Below are 19,746 nucleotides of genomic sequence, written 5' to 3'. Positions count from 1 at the left end.
GACCTACGTGACTCTTCCTCGCAGACCACCCTCCAAAGCTCCTCCTGGCTGACCTTTTCTGCCCAACCAGTTAAGTGTCCCTCTCCTATCGTGCTTTTTTTCCTTTCTTTAACCCTTCCTAACCTGGTTCCCCTCACACACTTGTCATGTAGGCTTTCTGCTCCTTCTTTTGTTTTTTCCTGGCTCCAGGCCTATCTTTTCCTTGCTGGAAGATGTCCATCGTCATCTAGTATTTTCCGCCCCAGTCTTACTGTCCCTGGTCAGCCCCATATTCGTTCATTGGCTTTCAGTTCTTTCAATCAAGGAGACTCAGCATCACAAGTGGGTGTTACCTAGGGCAGTCTGTAAGCAAATATTACCTGCTTTGGAACACCCATTCCTCCACACTGACATCAACCCAACAAGGTGTTTTGGTATTTGCATAATTCCACCCAAGAGCCAGCCCACTGCTTGCATCAGAAATGAGGGCTCTTCAGAGGAGAACTGAAGCAGGATGCTGTAATGTTTTCAGGAAGCTTTGTACAGCATTCTGCTGGCCCCTCCCACCAGGCATGATCTGCATGCATTGCATGGGGATGCACAGAGACCCAGTGCAAACATCATTGGGATTAAAATAAGGTACATAATTAAAGGTTTTATTTAAAAATGTAAATGCAGGGGAAGGGAGGAATTAGAAAAGGCAAAAGTATAAGCAGATTAACCATCAGCTTTTACAAGTAAAATGATAACTCATTTAAGTATATTCTATTCTAAGTATATAAACAGCCAGCCAACACACCCAGCATACTGTATTCATTGATTCATATTCATTTTGCATATAAAGGCATTCCCCCATGATATTGGCCAACTCATAGTGAAAACATTTTAAGAATGTGTCCCGAGGTATTCACAGTTGGTTATCACTGGCAATGTTTTATATCGGCTGTGAATAGCCCGGTGGAAGTATCCTCCTACTCGTCCATGGAATACTCTAATCAGACCGGTCATGGCTCATCACTGTCTGGGGATGCAGCGGTATTCGAACCAAACACAACAACAGCTCTGTTCAGTCTCTGGATAATATTGTTCTGTAAGTCGTGCAACAAAACTGTCCCAAAAAAGAAAGGAGGGTACCAGCAATTAAAGTGTACATAAAGCCCAAGCATGGAAGAATTTGAACCTATGACCATTGTTGATAAGCTAGAAAGTTATGGTAGATCAAAAATGTTAAATTTATCACCAGAACGGCAATAGAGAGGAGATCTTTAAATGGGGACATCTGTTCCGGAGACAACTGCCTTAAAGGGGAATCCCCCTCACTTTCTAGAGATGACATTTCACTTCCTGTTGAATTTCTGGAATTGAAAGCAAACGAAAATATCTCCAAAACAATTATATTTTGCCTACTCTATCCAAAGCTAAAAAAATGTTGGCTATCCATACTGCATTTTAAAGTAGGAATGAGCTCAGGTTTGGATGGAACCCGGAGCTCATCTGAACATGGGAGCAACATGGGCCTCTTGCCATATCAGTTGTGGGTCAAAGCATTCCCTGCCCCCCAGCTGGCCATAAACAAAGGGGTGAGGTGATGTAATTTACCTAATATAGCCAGAGGCCATAGGCCAATTACATCACTGCTCTCTACACCTTTGCTTACATTAAGCAGCGGGCGGAGGGTTCCCAGCCAGCAGCTGATTGGGTGGCATGGAAGCTTCCTTCTGGATTCAGGGGAGCACAGGTTTGGACCAGGCTTGGTTTCTTGAAGTCTCTCACCCACAGGAAACCTGATGGATCATGTTGGTAGTACTAGGAAGCTCCTTACAGTCACCAATCCCCCCTCCCCAATTAAAAGCATTAGATATCAAAGTAAAGCCAAATCCCAGCAATATATTGATAGGCTACTTGCAATTTCCCCTCGCTGCCTCTCCGACTATGCGGAAGCAGTGCAGACCTTTAAGCCACCTGCATATTGCTCCCAGCACCATCTTGGAACTTTCTTCTTCTCAGGTCCTCTTCCTGTCTAAATGAACCCATCACAGGAAAATCCCAAATAATTTGGGGGAGAGGCCATACAGAAAGTGAGTGTGGTGTGGTCAAGACCGCCCAGACAATAGGTGCGATCTGGGCAGACCTCCCAGAGTGGGGAAATCAAGTGTAGGCCAGGGGTTGTAGTGTCTCGGGGACTGAGATGAAGATGTTGGTAAGTATGTTGTCAGGGAGTATTCAGAGACAGCGATCATACCAAGCTATCAGCTCACTAAGTTTCTGTCAGGATCAACATGTATTTCTGTTGCAGTTACCGAACAGATATAAGAAACTGTTTTAATGTTATATTTATTAGACCAAAAGGGAGCAAATAGTTCATTATGGCTTGCATATCCTTTAAATGCTGTTAGTAGCCATTAATACAGAACAAGTACACTGGAAGTGAGAGTGATTTAAACCTAGAATCCGCATAGCCATGCAATTAGCATTTCCAGAAGCAGATCAGCATTGGGATTGTCTGTAGTCCTCTCATGTCAGGTTTCCTTTAATGAAGCACGTCTTAGAAAATATTAGCCAACGGATAAAAATGATGCCATATTTATGCAGACGATTATACTGTATATAGAGTTTTATATGCCCGGAATTTATGACGTTCCTATGCTCTGCATGTCGTTCATGTCGTTTGCACATGACGAGGATAGAAGTCAAACTATTACATAAATATATATTTTTTTTCTTCCTTGTGACCCCTTAAGGGAAAATCTTCCTGTAAAATCTTTTTTTTTTTTCCTTCTTGATATTTTACCGTAGGATTCCTGGAACAGCATTGCTGCTGGGTAACAGTAATACCTAGACTCATCTCAGCTAATGCCAAAGACACAGCCACTGAAGAATGTATTCCCTTCCAGTAAACAGTGAAGATAATTTACAAATTAATACCTTTGTGTTAGTGGAGTAAAAGACAGACAGGAAAGTCGGAGTCTGCAACATGAGGACTAAAACATAAATATTTCTCTGTGGTTTACCAGTCCAGCCCTAAATGCAATTACTGTAATGTTGTATTTTACATTTATTTTGTGTCGCATTGGATGTTCGGATTAATATTCAGTGCAGTGACTCACAGTAAGATGAGTAAGATGTATTCTATAGAAAAATGTTAAGCTGAATAAGTATAAACAGGGCCGTCACTATAATGAGGCCTAAGACGGTATCTCTTGTGGGGGGGAGGGGGGGGGAATTAGGCCCTTTCCGGCAACCTGGCTGGAAAGGGCCTAAGTGCCGGGCAGGGCAGTTATGTCGCAAGGGAGGTGCGACCCGGGTGACACCATTGCAGGGGTGACACCAAAATGGCTGACAGTAGTTTTGCCTTGTCCCTGTCAGGAGCCTTGCACCCCGGGGGATCAGGGATGGGCCCTGTCTCTTCGAGAGATGGACCCTTTAGATAGCACCCCTTTTGTGCACTTTATTGTGTGTGTTTCACATGCACTTTTTTTGTTCACTTTTTGGGTGTTTTGATGCACGCTTCACTGGCCTAAAAAAAATAATCTGATGCATCTGATTCTGGGAATCATGCCTGTGACTTTCAGAGTCTCCTCCAATGTGATTTATGACCTGCCCCTTTCATTCATTGGAGGCTTAGCATCACGTGGGCTTTACCCAGGGTCCAGGGGCGTCCCGAGCCCGGGTGTCACCCGGACCCCGCCGATGACATTTCGCGCATGCGCGGTCATATAATTGACGCCTGCTGGCGGCCATCTTGGTGATGGACGACGGCAGAGAGAGGAGGGGACATTCACCTGGCGGGATGAGGTAGGCCGCTGGGTCCCCTCCTCTCTCCTGACACTGTCGGGCTCTCGGTCCATGACCGAGTGCCCGACTTTTTAGAGGAGGTGACACCAAAATGACTCTCAGTCATTTTGGTGTCACCCCTCCAATAGTGTCATCTGGGTGAGGGCTGCACCCCCCGCTGCCCCTCCCACATCCATGATCCGCATGCATTGCACAGAGAACTATGGAGACCCAGTGATAACACCACTGGGTCTAAAATAAGGTATGTAATGAATACAGAAAGGTCTTATTGAACATTTTAATTAGCATGTTGAGGGGAGAGACCAAGCAAAGCAAATTTTAGCAGGACAAATTACAATTTTAACTCTGCAAGTCAAATACATGACACACTATAAGACAGTATTCTAAAAAGAAGGAAGAAAAATTGAACCAATCAGAGCCGCTAACATTGAGCGGACCTTATAAAGATACATCTTGTTAGCTATTAAAAAATGGCACAAAAGTCCCTACCTAAGAAAAGATTTTTGAAAAAAACACTACAATGCAAATATATTTCACGACTTCTAAAGTTGCTTAATTAGATCGGGGTCATATTTTTAGAAAATTGCATTTGCGTACACACGCGGCTCCGGAGCTCTTTGGCAGTAAAATAACTTCACAAGAGTTATAGAGACAGCTGTGACAAATTTTGCCAAAGTCTTCCTCTCATGTTGTGACACTTTTTATATAAAAATAAATCTGCATATGTTATTCATCACTTGGCTGAATGAAAGTGCAGCCCTGTTCCGTGATCTGTGTCTGCACATCTCCAGCCATAAGCAGCCCAGATAGAGGCATCGAACGGGTGATGGGATTGCATCTGATGTATTCTGAATATTACTGGAGAACCAGAGGACTGAGCAAAGACAACAATTTGTGATGCAGCTGAAGATGGTTTGAGGGACCTTTGAAGATGACCCTGACTATGGAAGCTGATCCCAATAAATACAAGCAGAGTGCAAAGGACTAGTCACTAGAATTACCTGTAGGCTCTATGCAGCTGACCTTTTCCTTATTACTGCCTTACTATATCGTGTTCTGAATTGTGTCTCTGTGTAGAGGTGGCCATCTTGGTAGTGGAGCAGGGTTTTGCTTCCTCCCTCATATTAGAGCTGCCCCCATTCCCAATGACTGGTGATCCAATGGCTGGTGAAATAATTTGCAAAAAGCAGCAGGAGAGATGGAGATAGCATGGATCCAGAAAATAGATGAAGCATAAGCTGGGAGATCCTTGCTTCAGGTACAGCTTGCTATCCAAAGAGCAAAGAGAACACAGTAGTGACATCACCGAATCTCCATCAAAATATCCTCAGACTAGCAGTCAGAGGTAGACATGCTTTAGATGATCTTACACTGCAAATATACAGCTATGAAGGCACAGTAGTTTCAAGGCACAGTAGTACTTAGGCACAGTAGTGCTTAGGCACAGGAAGTGATTTCTATTGTTGGGAGAAAAGGTAAATCTTTCAGTGTTGAACATAAAGGGTAAGTCTACTTTCCTAAGTGAATTTAGGAAAATTTAATTATCCCCTCCAATCTGGCTCCTCCCCACTATATGCTCTTTCCCCTACGGGTGTACTATCTGCACCCCATACTGCCATGACGCGCAGCCCTGCGCTATGAATTTTGTTGCCAAATGGCGAGCACTTATTGGTCAGTGTGCTCACTTGATGGGGGTGACCGATGAAAAGCACTTCTGCAAAATTCAAAATCCATAGCACAGCCGCACTACACAGCAATACGTGGTATGGATACTATACCCATATACCCATTATTGGAGGGGGGTAATTCCATTTTTTTCAAATTCACTTGGGAAAGTGGCCTTACCCTTTAAGTACAATTAACATTTCTCTTCAAGTTTAGGTTTAAGGACCAAATATATAAAAGAAGCTTTAGGGAATTGGTCTACCTTTTAAACCTTAAAAAGGGTTACATAAGAGCAAATGCCAAAAGTAGGGTCCTTTCTGGCCACTAAAGCACTTTCAGTGGACAAGCAGAGGGCAGTTAATTGAGCTTGGGCAGTTGATTGGGAGGGCAGGCCCCTAGAAACAAAGTGAAACTATTTTCATAGAGAAACACATGGAAGGTGTTCTGTCTAATAAACTTAAGGCTCTTGTGATGTCTACATTCAGGTAGGAGTTTCACAAATAAAAGGATGGGTCTCTCTTCACAGGCAAGTAGAGCACCAGCAAGTGACCATAACCTGATGTTATTGATGGGTATTGGTGTTTCTACACTCCTCCTTAAAGGGCCCATACAGAAAAGCGATTATTTTCAGTTAGTTTCGTTGATTGGTCACCCCCTCATTACTTTTACCCCTTAATACTCTCGGTGATAAGCTCCTGACTGTGTTCCCACCCACCTTACAGTTTTAGATGTCCCTGCCTGACTTGGAGTGTTCTCACATCTCATGTTGCATTTTCCATAATTTAGAATGAACTAAAAAATCCATTAGGGGGAATAAGACCACAGCAGGTTTGCCGATGTGGGATCTCAGGTTCAGGTAAAAATAGGAAAACATCAGCTGAAAGACTTAAATATCTTTTGGATCTACTGACCCTTTCATTTCTTCAAATGTATCTTGTAACAAGTATGAAGCAGATACAATTCTACTGTTTCAGTCACCTTACTCCGCTCTCTAGAAATACCAGGTCCTGTTTTTATGCTGTCATCACCTATTACAACATAGAAGCAAGTATCTGCTCCTAAATTATCTCATCTCAGCAGACTTATGTTAACCTGACTGTGAGCTGACACATCACAACTTTTCTGCATATTTTGTTTTTTTCCCAATTTGCACCTACCCCCAGTGAGGCTTTTAAATGAGAACGCCTGGCAAGTTAGAAAATTAAATGATAAAAATGTTACCTAAAATGCAATATACCTGTGCAGCTTTCCTGCTGGTTTGGGACATTCTGTGTAGAAAAGGTATAAACTGGGTTCAAATTTTGAGCCGAAAGGTGCCTTATCTCAGACAACATTCTGCTGTCGCTCATTGCCGAAAGCAATTCACAATGCAATGGTAATCCTTCCCTCTGTCCACTATATTGGAAATATATATATATATATATATTTCACATGCCTTCATTGATATTTTTCTGTAATTTTATATCCAGACCAAGTTTTATTATAAGTTATTGCCCCCCTCCACATTACATTAATAATATAAGGGGTAATTATTACTAAATCCCCCATAAAAAGGTCACGAGTGAAAAAAAAAGCACAGATACCATGAAAAAAACCTTTATTGAAAAAAAAACAAAAGCAAATAACTAATGTTGCACAATGTAAATCCAGCACCTATCACGTCATCCAGCAACGTTGATGTTCGTCAATCACGATGACCCACTGCATGATGATGCCTCCCATCACAAATTACAAATCTCTGGCTGGCTGCTGATGGTTCAACAAACTTTCTGGGGATGCTGTGTGATGTTACTGACCAAATATGATAATGACCATATTTGGTCAATGTAATTGCCCATAAAGCCCGGCTGGTTTCTTTACAAACAGAAGCTAGGGATTCGGGCAGGCAAACTGGCCCAAAGCTTATCCCTGGGGACATTGTGGTCATATGGCTACCACATCCCTCCCAGCATAGCTGGTAATAGAGTACTTGGGTAACATGGCTAGCAGTGGATAGACGGCATCAAAACAGGCATAAGTCTCTTTCTACTTACATGTTTATGTCTCTAGGAGCCTGTATTGCTTTTGCTTTGTGATTGTGATGGTTCCCATTGACTTGTATGGGTAGAGAAGCTTTTGCAGTGTTTTGTGCTTGTGTTGGTGGGCATACAAGCTTGCTTTGAGGTGCATTCTTCTTAGATTTGACATCAGTATATGACGCTTCTGAGATCATTCACAGTTAATTTAGAGGTGCATTTGATCTCTTCTGACCTGCTTCTGCCCTCCTTGTAAGCTGCATCCACCTGCTTCAAACTGCTTTTGAGCTCCCATTGACTTATATGTGGAAAGAAGCTGTTTTGATGCATAAAAAGCTTGTCAACTTGCAAAGGAAATCTTATCAACTAGGACGCAGCAGCAAAGAAATCCTGAGAAAGGTTCTAACTCTTCCCAACACAATCTAAACTAAAAAAAAGAAAACCTTTTTGGCTGGGGTCAAGCTTAAACATGACCGCGTCAGCACAGGGTCACTTCACAGGGTCACTTTAAGAGGCAAAAGGCAGAGATTCATGGCCTGAATGTCAATATGGATCCATCTTTAAATTTGTTGGAAGAGTACATGCTAGGACTTTGATTGCTGTGTTATCAATTGTAAAGGCAGATTAGGTAAATGTCCAGTTGAATAAATATATTTAAGGAGATTGGATTTTGACTGCGTTGGAGCAAATGTCTCCTTACCTATTCAGGACGTGAATCACTTAGTTCATCTCTCTGTTAGAACGGCACGCTCCGGTAAGCCTGCACAATATTTTTCAACTGGGAATCGATAGCGACTGTCTCTTTATTACCTGTGTCATATAAATAGCTGCTGGCTGTAGATTCCGTCAGGTGTACTAATCGCAGTTTAAATCAATGTCACTGGGATGAGCCGATGTTAAATAACTTGTGCGGAGAAAGCCAAGAGTCATTCCTCAAATCTTCCGAGCATTTGTTTAGCATATATTATTTAACGTAAGTGCTTCTGCTGCCAAGAACGTTCTCACATGTGTAACCTGCTGCACAGAAAGACTATATTTAGCATGCCTGCCAAAATTACAACCTGATTTAAAAAGAAACCTTGGGCAGAAAAAGATTTAAAAAAAATGTTTTTTAAGCTGTTATAAAGCAGTTGCTTACCTGTCACCTATTTTATATGTCTGTGCAGCTTTTCTTTTTGTGTTTGCTACACTAAATAGTGTTTCTATGAAATCTAAAACTTTTTCTGCAATCACATTAATAGGAGCCTAAGCTCAGTCTCCTGACACATACCTGAACGCTGCCTGATCTTTGTGTGCTGTGTAAAAGCCTGGTTGTTACAATGCCAGTGTAATATCACATAACCAAGTTCAGTGATAGGAAATAGTTCAGAAATGTTTTTGCAACCTGAGCCCATACACCTCTTTGCTAGTTTATTGACTTGCATACCCCAGCTTTCCAAGATGAGATAGTGGAACATCTTTTGGGGCAAAGCTTGTAGAAAAGAGACCATGGCCACCATGGCCAGATGCATACCCCCAGCTTTTCAAGATTAGATAATGGAACATCTTTTGGGGCAAAGCTTGTAGAAAAGAGACCATGGCCACCATGGCCAGATGCATACCCCAGCTTTTCAAGATGAGATAATGGAACATCTTTTGGGGCAAAGCTTGTAGAAAAGAGACCATGGCCACCATGGCCAGATGCATACCCCAGCTTTCCAAGATGAGATAGTGTGACAACTTTTGGTGAAAAGCATGTAGATCAAAGACCATGGCCAGGTGCATACCACAGCTTTCCAAGATGAGATAGTGGAACATCTTTTGGGGCAAAGCATGTCGACAAAAGACCATGGCCACCATAGCCAGATCCATACCCCCAGCTTCTGAAGATGAGAAAGTGGTACACCTTTTGGCGCAAAGCATATAGACAAAAGACACAATCCTGCCACACCCCTATTTACACCGACATGAAGAATTAATATGCAAAAATGTTCTTTATTCATCACTACTTTCCATTTATATTTGATTTTCAAATTAACACGTGGTTTGGTGGTTACATAATACATTTTTATAGAGGTCTATATATCAAACCAAAAATACAGAATATTGAGTAGCAAAGTGGGACAGAGGGACTTGGATCCAAAAGAAGGGTAGTCCATATACATGAGAGACAATGTACAGTATATATGTGCACATTTTCATGACTCACATTGCAGGTTTTCTTAATTTTTTAATGAACTTGTTATTAGCCCTGAATCCTAGAAATTAAACATTTTCTCCACAGGAAATTCAGTTTGACACCGGGGTCAGATTGTAAAGCAGGATGTTAACTGTTCTCCCCCTCCCGGTGATTCTGTGTAACACGATAACTAAGCACCAGCTCTGCCTTTGCGCACAATACACTGTCCTGGGGGGAGGGTGCCACTATGATTTCTAATGAATGGGGGGTAGAGAGCTCAGTTGTAACTTCAATGGATTGCTTGCAAAACACAGAGGCGGCCATTTTCATGAGGTGATGAAGAGGAAAACTAACAAAGAAAAGTAAGCTTATGCCTGCTTCATGTTTTTTCTAAAAATTGCCTCAGCAAAGGTAGAAATGGACTTTAAGCCCTGATGAAGGGGGATTTCTAACCCCTGCTGTGTGTTGGCTGTGCATATCTTCTTCTTGCCAATTGTGAAGCCAAAGGTTTTTTCGACTCATGAGATGATTACCTGGCATTCTTTTTTTAAAATCTTAATTCGGGGGAGGTGGAGCACTAACCTGGCTCTGCTTCCACAGGGACTCTGATGGTCATCACCGGATCACAGAGAACCTGCAGAAAAAGCCTGGAAGAGAAAAGGATGCTGTGACAGCCAGCACAATACCAAGGACAGGTAAGCATTTCTACATAGTTATGCAAGAATGTGCGAAATGCTAAAAATTCAAGGGTCCTATCGGCACTGGATCAAACGAATCATGACTGGAAACAAATTTAAAAAAATGTTCACCTCTTAAGTTCCTACACTCTGTTTTCTTTATTATTAAATTATCCCACTTGTGTTGCATTTTCACATTGCACTCATTTCACTTACAGCAAAGCCATGAATCTTCACATAATTCGAATGATGGCAAACATGTCTGGGCAGGTAATGCCACAGTGTGTGCGTGCATTGACTGAACAGCTTGCATTTTCATTCCTGAAAGGATGTTATCAGTGACAAGTAATCCCAGCTATGCACAAACTGCTAGCACTGCACATTGTAGCCGGCCAACTGCACAGTGCACACGAGGTAAACTCATCCGGAAAAGCTGCCGGGAGGCGCTACCACTTGTTTACATTGTAGAGGATATTAAAGTAAGCTAAATCCCTAAACAGATTTACACAACAAAGAAAATCAATTGGTGTCCTACTACTTCTACTATCATGGAACCATTACTACCATGAGTAAGTCAATTCCACTGAATTTCACTTTCGCCTTACCCAGGGGCGTAACTAGAAATCACAGGGCCCCATAGCAAAATTTTGTATGGGGCCCTGTGATTTCTAGTTACGCCCATCTGATAACCCAAACAGCCCACCTGAGCAGAGATCACCACGGTCCTCCACGGTCGCTGATGGGCCCGCCTCCTCCGTTGCTGGGCCCTGCCTCCTCAAAAACCGGGTCCCACCTCCTCCATCACTGGGCCCCGCCTCCTCCTTTACTGCCGACGTCGGGCCCAGCCTCCTCCTCCGCAGCTGCTGGCTCTCACTGACTCAGCAGCGGCTGTGAGGAGGAACGCAATGTTGCACACATCAGTGACAGATTGTCAGTGATCTGAACAGCGGCGCGTTCCACCTCACAGCCGCCAGTGATAGCCAGCAGCCTGAGATGCCATAGCGTCCCTGGCAGCACGCACAGCATCAGGGGGACCCCTTTGTTTCTCATCCTGGCCGGGCCCCCCTGTGCCCCGGGCCCCATAGCGGCCGCCTGGGTCGCTATGGCAACAGTTCCGCCACTGATACATAGACATAAGGGCCAATTTAGACAGGAGCCAATTAACCTTCCAGCATGTCTTTGGAGTGTGGGAGGAAACCCACTCAAGCATAGGGAGAACATGCAAACTCTTTATAGTCCTGGCCGGGATTCGAACCGGGGACCCCCAATGCTACAAGGCAGAAGTGCTAACCACTACGCACTACATACTTTTATATGTATGTGCCCCGGGCCCCATAAGACTGCCTGGGTCGCTATGGCGATTGTTCCGCCACTGGCCTTACCTTCAGTCTTACAAAGTTGTACCGGCTCTTCTCCTCGACTGAAATGGCTTACTCTGATTTCACTGCTCACTGTGAGCTTCTTATCCCGCCAGGTGAAAGTCCACTCCTCCCTTTGCTGGTGTCCATCACCAAGATGGCTGCCGGCAGGTAAGTGCACATGATGATGTCCCACCTGGGTGTCACCCGACGGCCGCTCCAGGTGACACCACACCTGGGGACGCCCCTGTTCATACAGCAAAGTGCATCACAGGGCTCAGATTATAAGCAGGGCACCTCTGACATAATCTAAATGGTTATGCTGCCCCTTCTGACTAAACCTTATTCCATGAAAGCCATGGTATCTACATCCTGCCCTGATGAGGGCTTATAAGCCTGAAACAGCTGTATGCAACTTGAATACACTTCTCTATATTTTTGGCTGTATCTGTGTTATAAAACAGCGGCTCTGGATTCACATTCGGCCACCGGAGAATAAAAGAATGATTTGTGGGGCTCTGCCCACTATCTTTCAGTGAGGAATAAACGCCTTGTCTTTACTTTTTTAACATAAAGGGAGAGAGACTTAACACTAGGATCTTCCAGAAACTAAAGCACATCTGAAGCAACTGTAAAATATATGAAATACTTTAATCTCTATTTTAAATCATGTCAGATGCCAAATCCAAAGTACTCATCAGTTTCCTCGCAAAAAAAAAAAGAAGATGAGCAATGAAACATTTGTTGAGCTTCAATAATTTGGAATGTCTTCACATGCTCTGAACCACGATCATTTGTAAATTCAAGGACACATAAAAATCTGAACAGCTTCAATTATTTTAAATCACCAAGAGTGGTATATAGAATGATTTAAAATTGTTGTAGTGATTTACATTTTTTAAGTACTTTCAAGTTGGAATCGAGTCAAGCAGCGATGCAGAGTGGTTGCTGGAGAAATTTTCAATGAATTCGGGGATGTAACGCTTGTTTAGTAAAAAAGAGCTCTGGCCGGCAGCATAGGAAAAAAACAATGACATATAGGAACCGATAACGAGCAACAAAATATCACCTTTGTTCAGTGTAGGGAGTACGAACCATGAAAGATGATTCATAATTGGTTGCTGTGGGTTACTGCACTTTGCATGCCCATCTTTGAATTACTAAATAAGCCACAAATATTTCGTAATTTTGTAACTGTCACAATTATAAGGAAGAAGGAAAAAAAAAGAACACTAACAAACATGATATCCTGGTCGTCAGTGCTCGGACAAAAAAATAATAGTGATCCTTAATTACCCTGGTGCCTAACCTGTGACTCGAGAGCCCCATGTGGCCACTTGGTACTTGCTGCCATTGCAGAATCCATCAGACAATAGAAGATGCCTTCATTTATAAAGAGGCTATAATGATAGTGATCTAGCAGTCCCATGTAGCATGTTCCAAGTCTCTGATTGGCTCCTGTAGTGTGTCTTCAGTCTCAAAGGACCCCTGTTGTATGGCTGAATTCTCTGACAGTCTTCTACTGTGTACTGAATATTATGTGCAACCCATTAGAGGTGTCAGGGGCCATAGTTGAGGTCCCCTACAACCAATGTTTTATTAGCACTGAGTCTTCTAAAAGTGAACCTGCCAGGACCTAAAATGTGTCTAAACTAACAACTCTTCTTAACTGCAGGTGGCTGGGCCATTATTCGTGTTGGCGTCTGGTGCTCCATGTAGATTGGACATGGATGTCTTTGTAAGATGGCACCAAGCCCTGTCCAAACCATTTGCCCAATGTCAGAGTACATGCTGGCCCGCTGATGTTCTGGATCAGACTATTTATTGGTGGGGCTTCGTTCTGGTGGGAACAGGGCTTAAAGCCAACGTGAACAGAAGTTCAACCCTCCAGCTGTGGTGCAACTACAAATACTATGAGGTATAGCAAGACTTTGACAGCCACAGGTAAAACTCCCAGAGGCAGATGCATGATGGGATTTCACCACAGCTGGAGGGCTGGAATTTGTCCATTACTGGTCTAGAGCACATGCCCACAATGTTCTAGACCAGTCTACTCAGATTAACACAATTTGAAAACTAAGAAAGGTACTTTGCATTCATTGCAAGTAATGATGAGTGAAATTAAGAGTTTTTATTTTGTTCAAATTGTGTCGAGATTCAAGAGAGTGAAAATGCAGTGTAGTGAAATGGGGAAGGTGAAATAAAGGTTGGTTTTGATGTTTTTCACACTATACAAAGGCAATGTACATTAAATAACTCCTGAAGCTCATTTCACCTATTCTAAACCTGTTCATGTACAAAAAAACATCCCTTATTAGCCTCATTATTTTACTTCATATTCTCACAAATAACAAAGTAACAAACAAGGTATTGCAATCTATTATTATAAACTACCCCCTCCCCCATAAAAAAAACACCCTCTCCGCCCAATATATAATAAATATTCATGATTATCATCATCATATTTGTAAAGCACCAGGAACATCTCAAACAGCTTCAGTATTTTCAGCTTTATTTGCATATTTGTTGTATAGTAGTCACCGCTTCAAACTCGCTCCTATGATGGACTACAGTCTCACTTTTGGCTTACTAATTTGTATTGAGATTGTAGTCTATCACGGGAGTGAGCTTGGAGCGGTGGCTACTTTACAACACACACAGAGACCATGGGGACAAAAGTAGCCACCCTCCAGAAGGAAGGACAGTATCGGCACCAATTCAGAGATGATTTGAGGACCTACAGCAGAGTGATACACAAAAAAGATACATTGTTGTTAATAGGGTACTTGAATGAATGTAAAAGATTTTAACTCCTGAGTTTAGTATCACTTTAAGTGTGCTGGAACTCACAGTAGCTGATGGAACCACAAAGAACAACAGGAGCATAAAGTAACACAAGACATCTATTTCCATCTTTAGCTGTTGTCTTTCCCTCCAGTTTCCTCTCTATCAGTTTTTGGCCATTGGCAACTTTTTTTTCTATAGGGTCTTTCAAGGAGAAAAAAATGCTTTTGTAGCATTATATGATGTCCTCCCTGTGTTTATGTGATTTTGCGTATGTATATAATAGGCTTTTCTTTTCTTAAGGACCAACTACAACCGTTGAGTGCAGCTGGAGGAGAGTCTCAGAGCAGTTAAGTAATTAAAGGGCAGTCAGTCAGTGGGAGCTACTTCTCATGCTGGCCTGAGACTGGCTTCACTGAGCTGGATTAATGACAGCACCAGTCCAGTTTCATCATTAGCATCTGATCATTAATTATATATCACTAAGATCTAAAACCTCCTCATGAATACAGGAGCATAGACATAAATTGCATGTGCAACAATCCAGATGTCCATATGAAGTTGTATGAAAAGTCTTCAAGTATTACAGCATCCATGTCCTTGACATGCTCTAACCCTAGGTACCCTAGCTGTTGTGGAACTAAAGTACCATGAGCTACTGCAAGAATCTGATAGCCATGATGCCTAGAAGCAGAGGCATGATGGATTTGTTGTTGCACCACAGCTGTAGTTCCGAGGTTGCCTAACCCTGGTCTAACTTATTAAATACTTCCAGGACCCATTTGCACTGTGGCAAGCAATGAGTGCTAAAAGAAACATGTCAAGCTGGGTATACACGGAGCTCAGAGGGTGACCCTGCCTGCTGCCTCCTTCCTGACATCCTTTGATTGAAAAATCGAAGGAGCCGGATAGAAAATTGTCAGCTGATCAGTACCTGCATCCAGTCATATGGAGGCAATTTTCAAGAATTCTGATAGCTGTAAGGGCGTTTATCAAAATACAGTAGTCACTAGGGATGCACCGACAATAAATACTAGTATCGATGCCGTTACAGAGTATTTGGCGATGCCAGAACTTCCAGTCAGAGGGAGATCTCCGATGGAGCATGAAGCCAGCTTCCTTTCCAATCAGGAATCCGGGAGGAGGGTTATGACCCGCCTCCTGGCTTCCTGATTGGCTAGGAAGCCGACTTCACTTGTTGCTAGGCAGCCTGGCTTCCTAACCAATCAGGAAGCCGGTCGGCACATAATGACCTGCCTCCAGGCTTTCTGATTGGTCAGGAGGCAAAGCTGCCTAGGAACAAGTAAAGCCGTCTTCCGAGCTAATAAGGGACGTGGGTCATGATGTGCCCCAGGCTTCCTGATTGGCTAGTAAGAAAGCTGCACTCGTTGGTAACCAATCAGGAAGCTGGGTGGCACGGTATGACTTGTGTCCCGGCTTCCTGATTGCTCAGGAAGCCAAGCTACTTAGCAACAAGTGACTCTGGCTTCCTAGCAAATCAGGAAGCAGGTCATAACCTGTTGCTAGGCAGCCTGGCTTCCTGACCAATCAGGAAGCCGGACGGCACCTCATTACTCACTACCTGGCTTCCTGATTGGTCAGAAAGCCAGGCAGCCTCGGCATGTGAAGCAGGTGTTCCTTCGTAAATGGGAAGAAAATCTACAACAGAGCAATAAAAATCTGACACGGATTCAAACTACCCCCTACTATACTACTAATGTCTGTGTTGCTGTTGCAGAGTTTCCCTCACTTGTCCGATTAAATCTAGTCAACAAGACAGGAGTTGAGGGTAAATCTATCTAACGGAGTCCCAGATATAATTAAAAAACTTGACAGCTTCTAATCCTTTCCATTACTACCGAACATACAATTAATTCACCAAGGAGTTACTTCGGTACCCACGGAACAATGAACATTGTTCAAAAAGGTGTTATTGCTAATCAAAATTTATGTTTTGCTGCTGGTGACATCATTGACCTTATATGGCCACATGGCCATATTTGGTCAATGACATTGACCTAATGTGGCCTTACAAGGTCGATGATATGGACCAAACCTGAGCTCATCCCTACTCAAAAACAGGTCAGAGGAGATTACACGCATCTCGTATGAAACGTAAACAGAAACAGGAACCATACCGCACTCCTTACCGGGATTCCCACTTGATGAAGATGGGTGCTCGAAATGACTGCGGATGGCACCGCCACACATGAACAGTAGAAAAATGTCACCAGCACACCATGAGTTAAAAAAGAAAAATATTTTATTGCCAGTAGCCAATGAGATACAGCTACTGGCAATAAAATATTTTGCTTTTTCAACTCATGGTGTGCTGGTGACATCTTTCTATTTTTCTACTGTTCGTATGAAACGTAGACACATCTCAAACTGATCTCAAACACAAGCTGAATGCACAAGGAAAGCATGTGGCATTTCCCCAACTACATAAACCCTAATAAACCACCAAGACTATTCCACTCACCACTAGGCTCTCCAGTTATTAATTTATTTTTACATCAGCGGTGGCCCAGTAGACTGAACATCTTTGTAATGGCTTTGCAATGGTGAAATTATGGAGTATTCTAGAGTCCTCAAACTACCACTACCACCACCACCCTCCCCATTAGTGTCCTCCTAAAACTGGAACATCAGCTTTACATGGACTTCTTTAAGAGGAAGATTAGTCCTAAAACAAAATCTAACTTCATATAAAAGAGATACTAATTTTATGCAGCACTCCCTTTGGGTTATAAATACAATCTCATTGATGCTCCTGAATTAATTCTGCTTGAGTAGTACTGTGACCATTTCCAAACATCCAGAGGGTTGGGAAGGATTTGTCAAATTCCAAAGCTTTAAGGAGGAACGTGGGAGGATCTAAATGAGGAAATGTGCAGAAATATGGTAGAGTCGGTAATTAACCCAGGTCCTTGACTATTCTTATCAGGCTGTTGTGCCTATTTTAAGGAAGGAAGGAGATAAAAACTTACTATTGATACAACTGTGGGCTCCAACATAAAGAAACTATTTTATTTGTGACCTCAACATTATTACACTGAGCTTTGTTTATGGCTTCCAAATTCATAGGTACATTTTATTCTTAATTACAATTTACAAATTTCCAAACGGTCTGCTTGGAATCAGCTCAGGTGGGTACCTTATGAACGTGAGAGATTTTATGTCTATAGTCATGTCACAGTCACACTAATCTCTAAAGAAGATTATCTTCCTAAGAAATGTATAACTCTACACTTTGTAAAGTGACCAGTGTGGTCCCTTAATGTAACTAGTGGTAAACATGGCCTTACGTCTGAGTGCCCAATTTTTCACAGGGCCCCCTCATTTTTGTTTTGGACCTTTAGGGGTTAGCTATCTGTTGCTTCCAGGTCATAGTAATTGAATTTGACCACTGAAAAGAGATGTCTTGTTGGAGAACCAATTAGTTAAGCAGCAGTGTCCATAGTAAACAGGTAGAGGCCAGAGCTGGAAGCATTCATGCTGAGTCCTATACCAGGTGGAAGGTGGAGGCAACAGGAGCCAAAGTCAGAACAGGCTGTGATTGCTCACAAGGAACTATTTTGCTCAGGCACTGTTCCTACGTAGGTTGGAACAAACCTAAACATGTTCTACTTATTACTTGGCAAACAGCATAATTTACATCTAGGAACAGCATACCCAACCAAGCAGAAAGATAACTGGTGTTTATAAACTGATCAGTCCGCCCTGTGAATACAGTGAATCTGCGCAGTTTGCCACAATTAGATGTTCTCAGCAGATTGCTGTTCCATTCTGTCAGCTGAACCTATCTTCTTGTTGTAGAGCACATGGTGGTCCTCCTGCCATTCTTGTTCCCTTCTCGCATGCAGGTTACCCATTTATCCTCAATAGATAAAGATGGCCAAACACCAGTAAAATTCTGTAAACAAAATGCATTTTCTGGAATGCTTGTTGATTCTCCAATAGTTTATGAGATTCATTTGGTGACCATTTTCAATCACAGTGATGAACAGATGATCTGTGAACAGACGATCCTAAGGCCTGACTTCAGTCGTTCTATACTAGAAATTTCACAGTTTAGTTTTCCTAATTATCCCCCTAATGGGGAACCCTTTTACTCCAGGCCCCATAGCAGCAGCATTGGGCTGTGATGACTATTGTTATGCCACTGGCCTTTATACTATCATATATTGATTCAGCAAATCTCCCATGGGCCCTGGCTCCTACAGACAAACTTGTTCATCATTAAAGCTGATCACTAGGCAAATAGCTCAGTACACAGTTGAAATACAAATATGCACACTTCACATCTTATAAATCAAAAGCTCTGTAACTATGTTAAGCCAGTAATCAATGCATTGTTACCATAGGTGGATTATATGATATTAAAGTGACACTAAACTCATGAGTTAAATCTTTCAAATGCATTTTAGTACACTAACTATTAACAAAAATGTATCTTATTTGTGCATCACTCAGCTGTAGATCGTCAAATCATCTCCAAATTCATGCTGACACTCTCCTCCCTCTTGGAGGGTAGCTACATTGGTTCCCCATGGTCCCTGATGGTTACTGTGTGTTATTGCAATCCCAATACAAATTAGTCAACTAAATATGAGATTGTAGCCCATCAATGGAGCGAACTTGGAGCAGTGGCTACTTTCCAACACATGCAGGGACCATGAGGAACAAAAGTAGCCCCCCTCCAGAAGGAAGGACAGTGTCAGCACCAATTCAGAGATGGTTTGAGGATCTACAGCCAAGTGATACACAAATAAGATACATTATTGTTAATAGTTAAGGTACCTGAAGGCATTTTTAAGATTTAACTCCTGAGTTTAGTATCACTTTAACATTGTAGTACCACAGGTCTGCAACCTGACTTTTCTCCACTGCAGTTAAGCAATACAGATTGGTCAGCCACTCCCAATGGTAAAGTTACTGTATCACTCTGCTGCACAGCAAAACGTTAGTTCTGCCATTTCCCTCTCTCATTGATGGGGATTACAATAAGCTAAGAGATACACATATTTAGGTGCCTATACTAGCTATATTTAAATTGGCATTTGATTTTTTTTTTAAAGAAATACATAACTGGATTAAATGGTAATCTTCTATTATCTGCCTGGAGTTCAGCTGTAGACTACGTGAACGGCAAAGCAAAAATATCTCATTATACCTAAAATTAAAATAAGTGTAGAAAAAAAAACCTCCTGATATTTATGCCAGCAACACCTTTTGACAAATGTTACATTCATTATAAAGAATTTTGGCGAGCTCGCATTTAATTCCTGCTCGGCATGTGTACCGAAATCTAC

This window comes from Nanorana parkeri, unplaced genomic scaffold (assembly GCF_000935625.1).
Source record: "Nanorana parkeri isolate BGI_ZX_2015 unplaced genomic scaffold, ASM93562v1 scaffold140, whole genome shotgun sequence".
NCBI lineage: Eukaryota > Metazoa > Chordata > Amphibia > Anura > Dicroglossidae > Nanorana > Nanorana parkeri.
Note: the sequence above shows the minus strand (reverse complement) of the source record.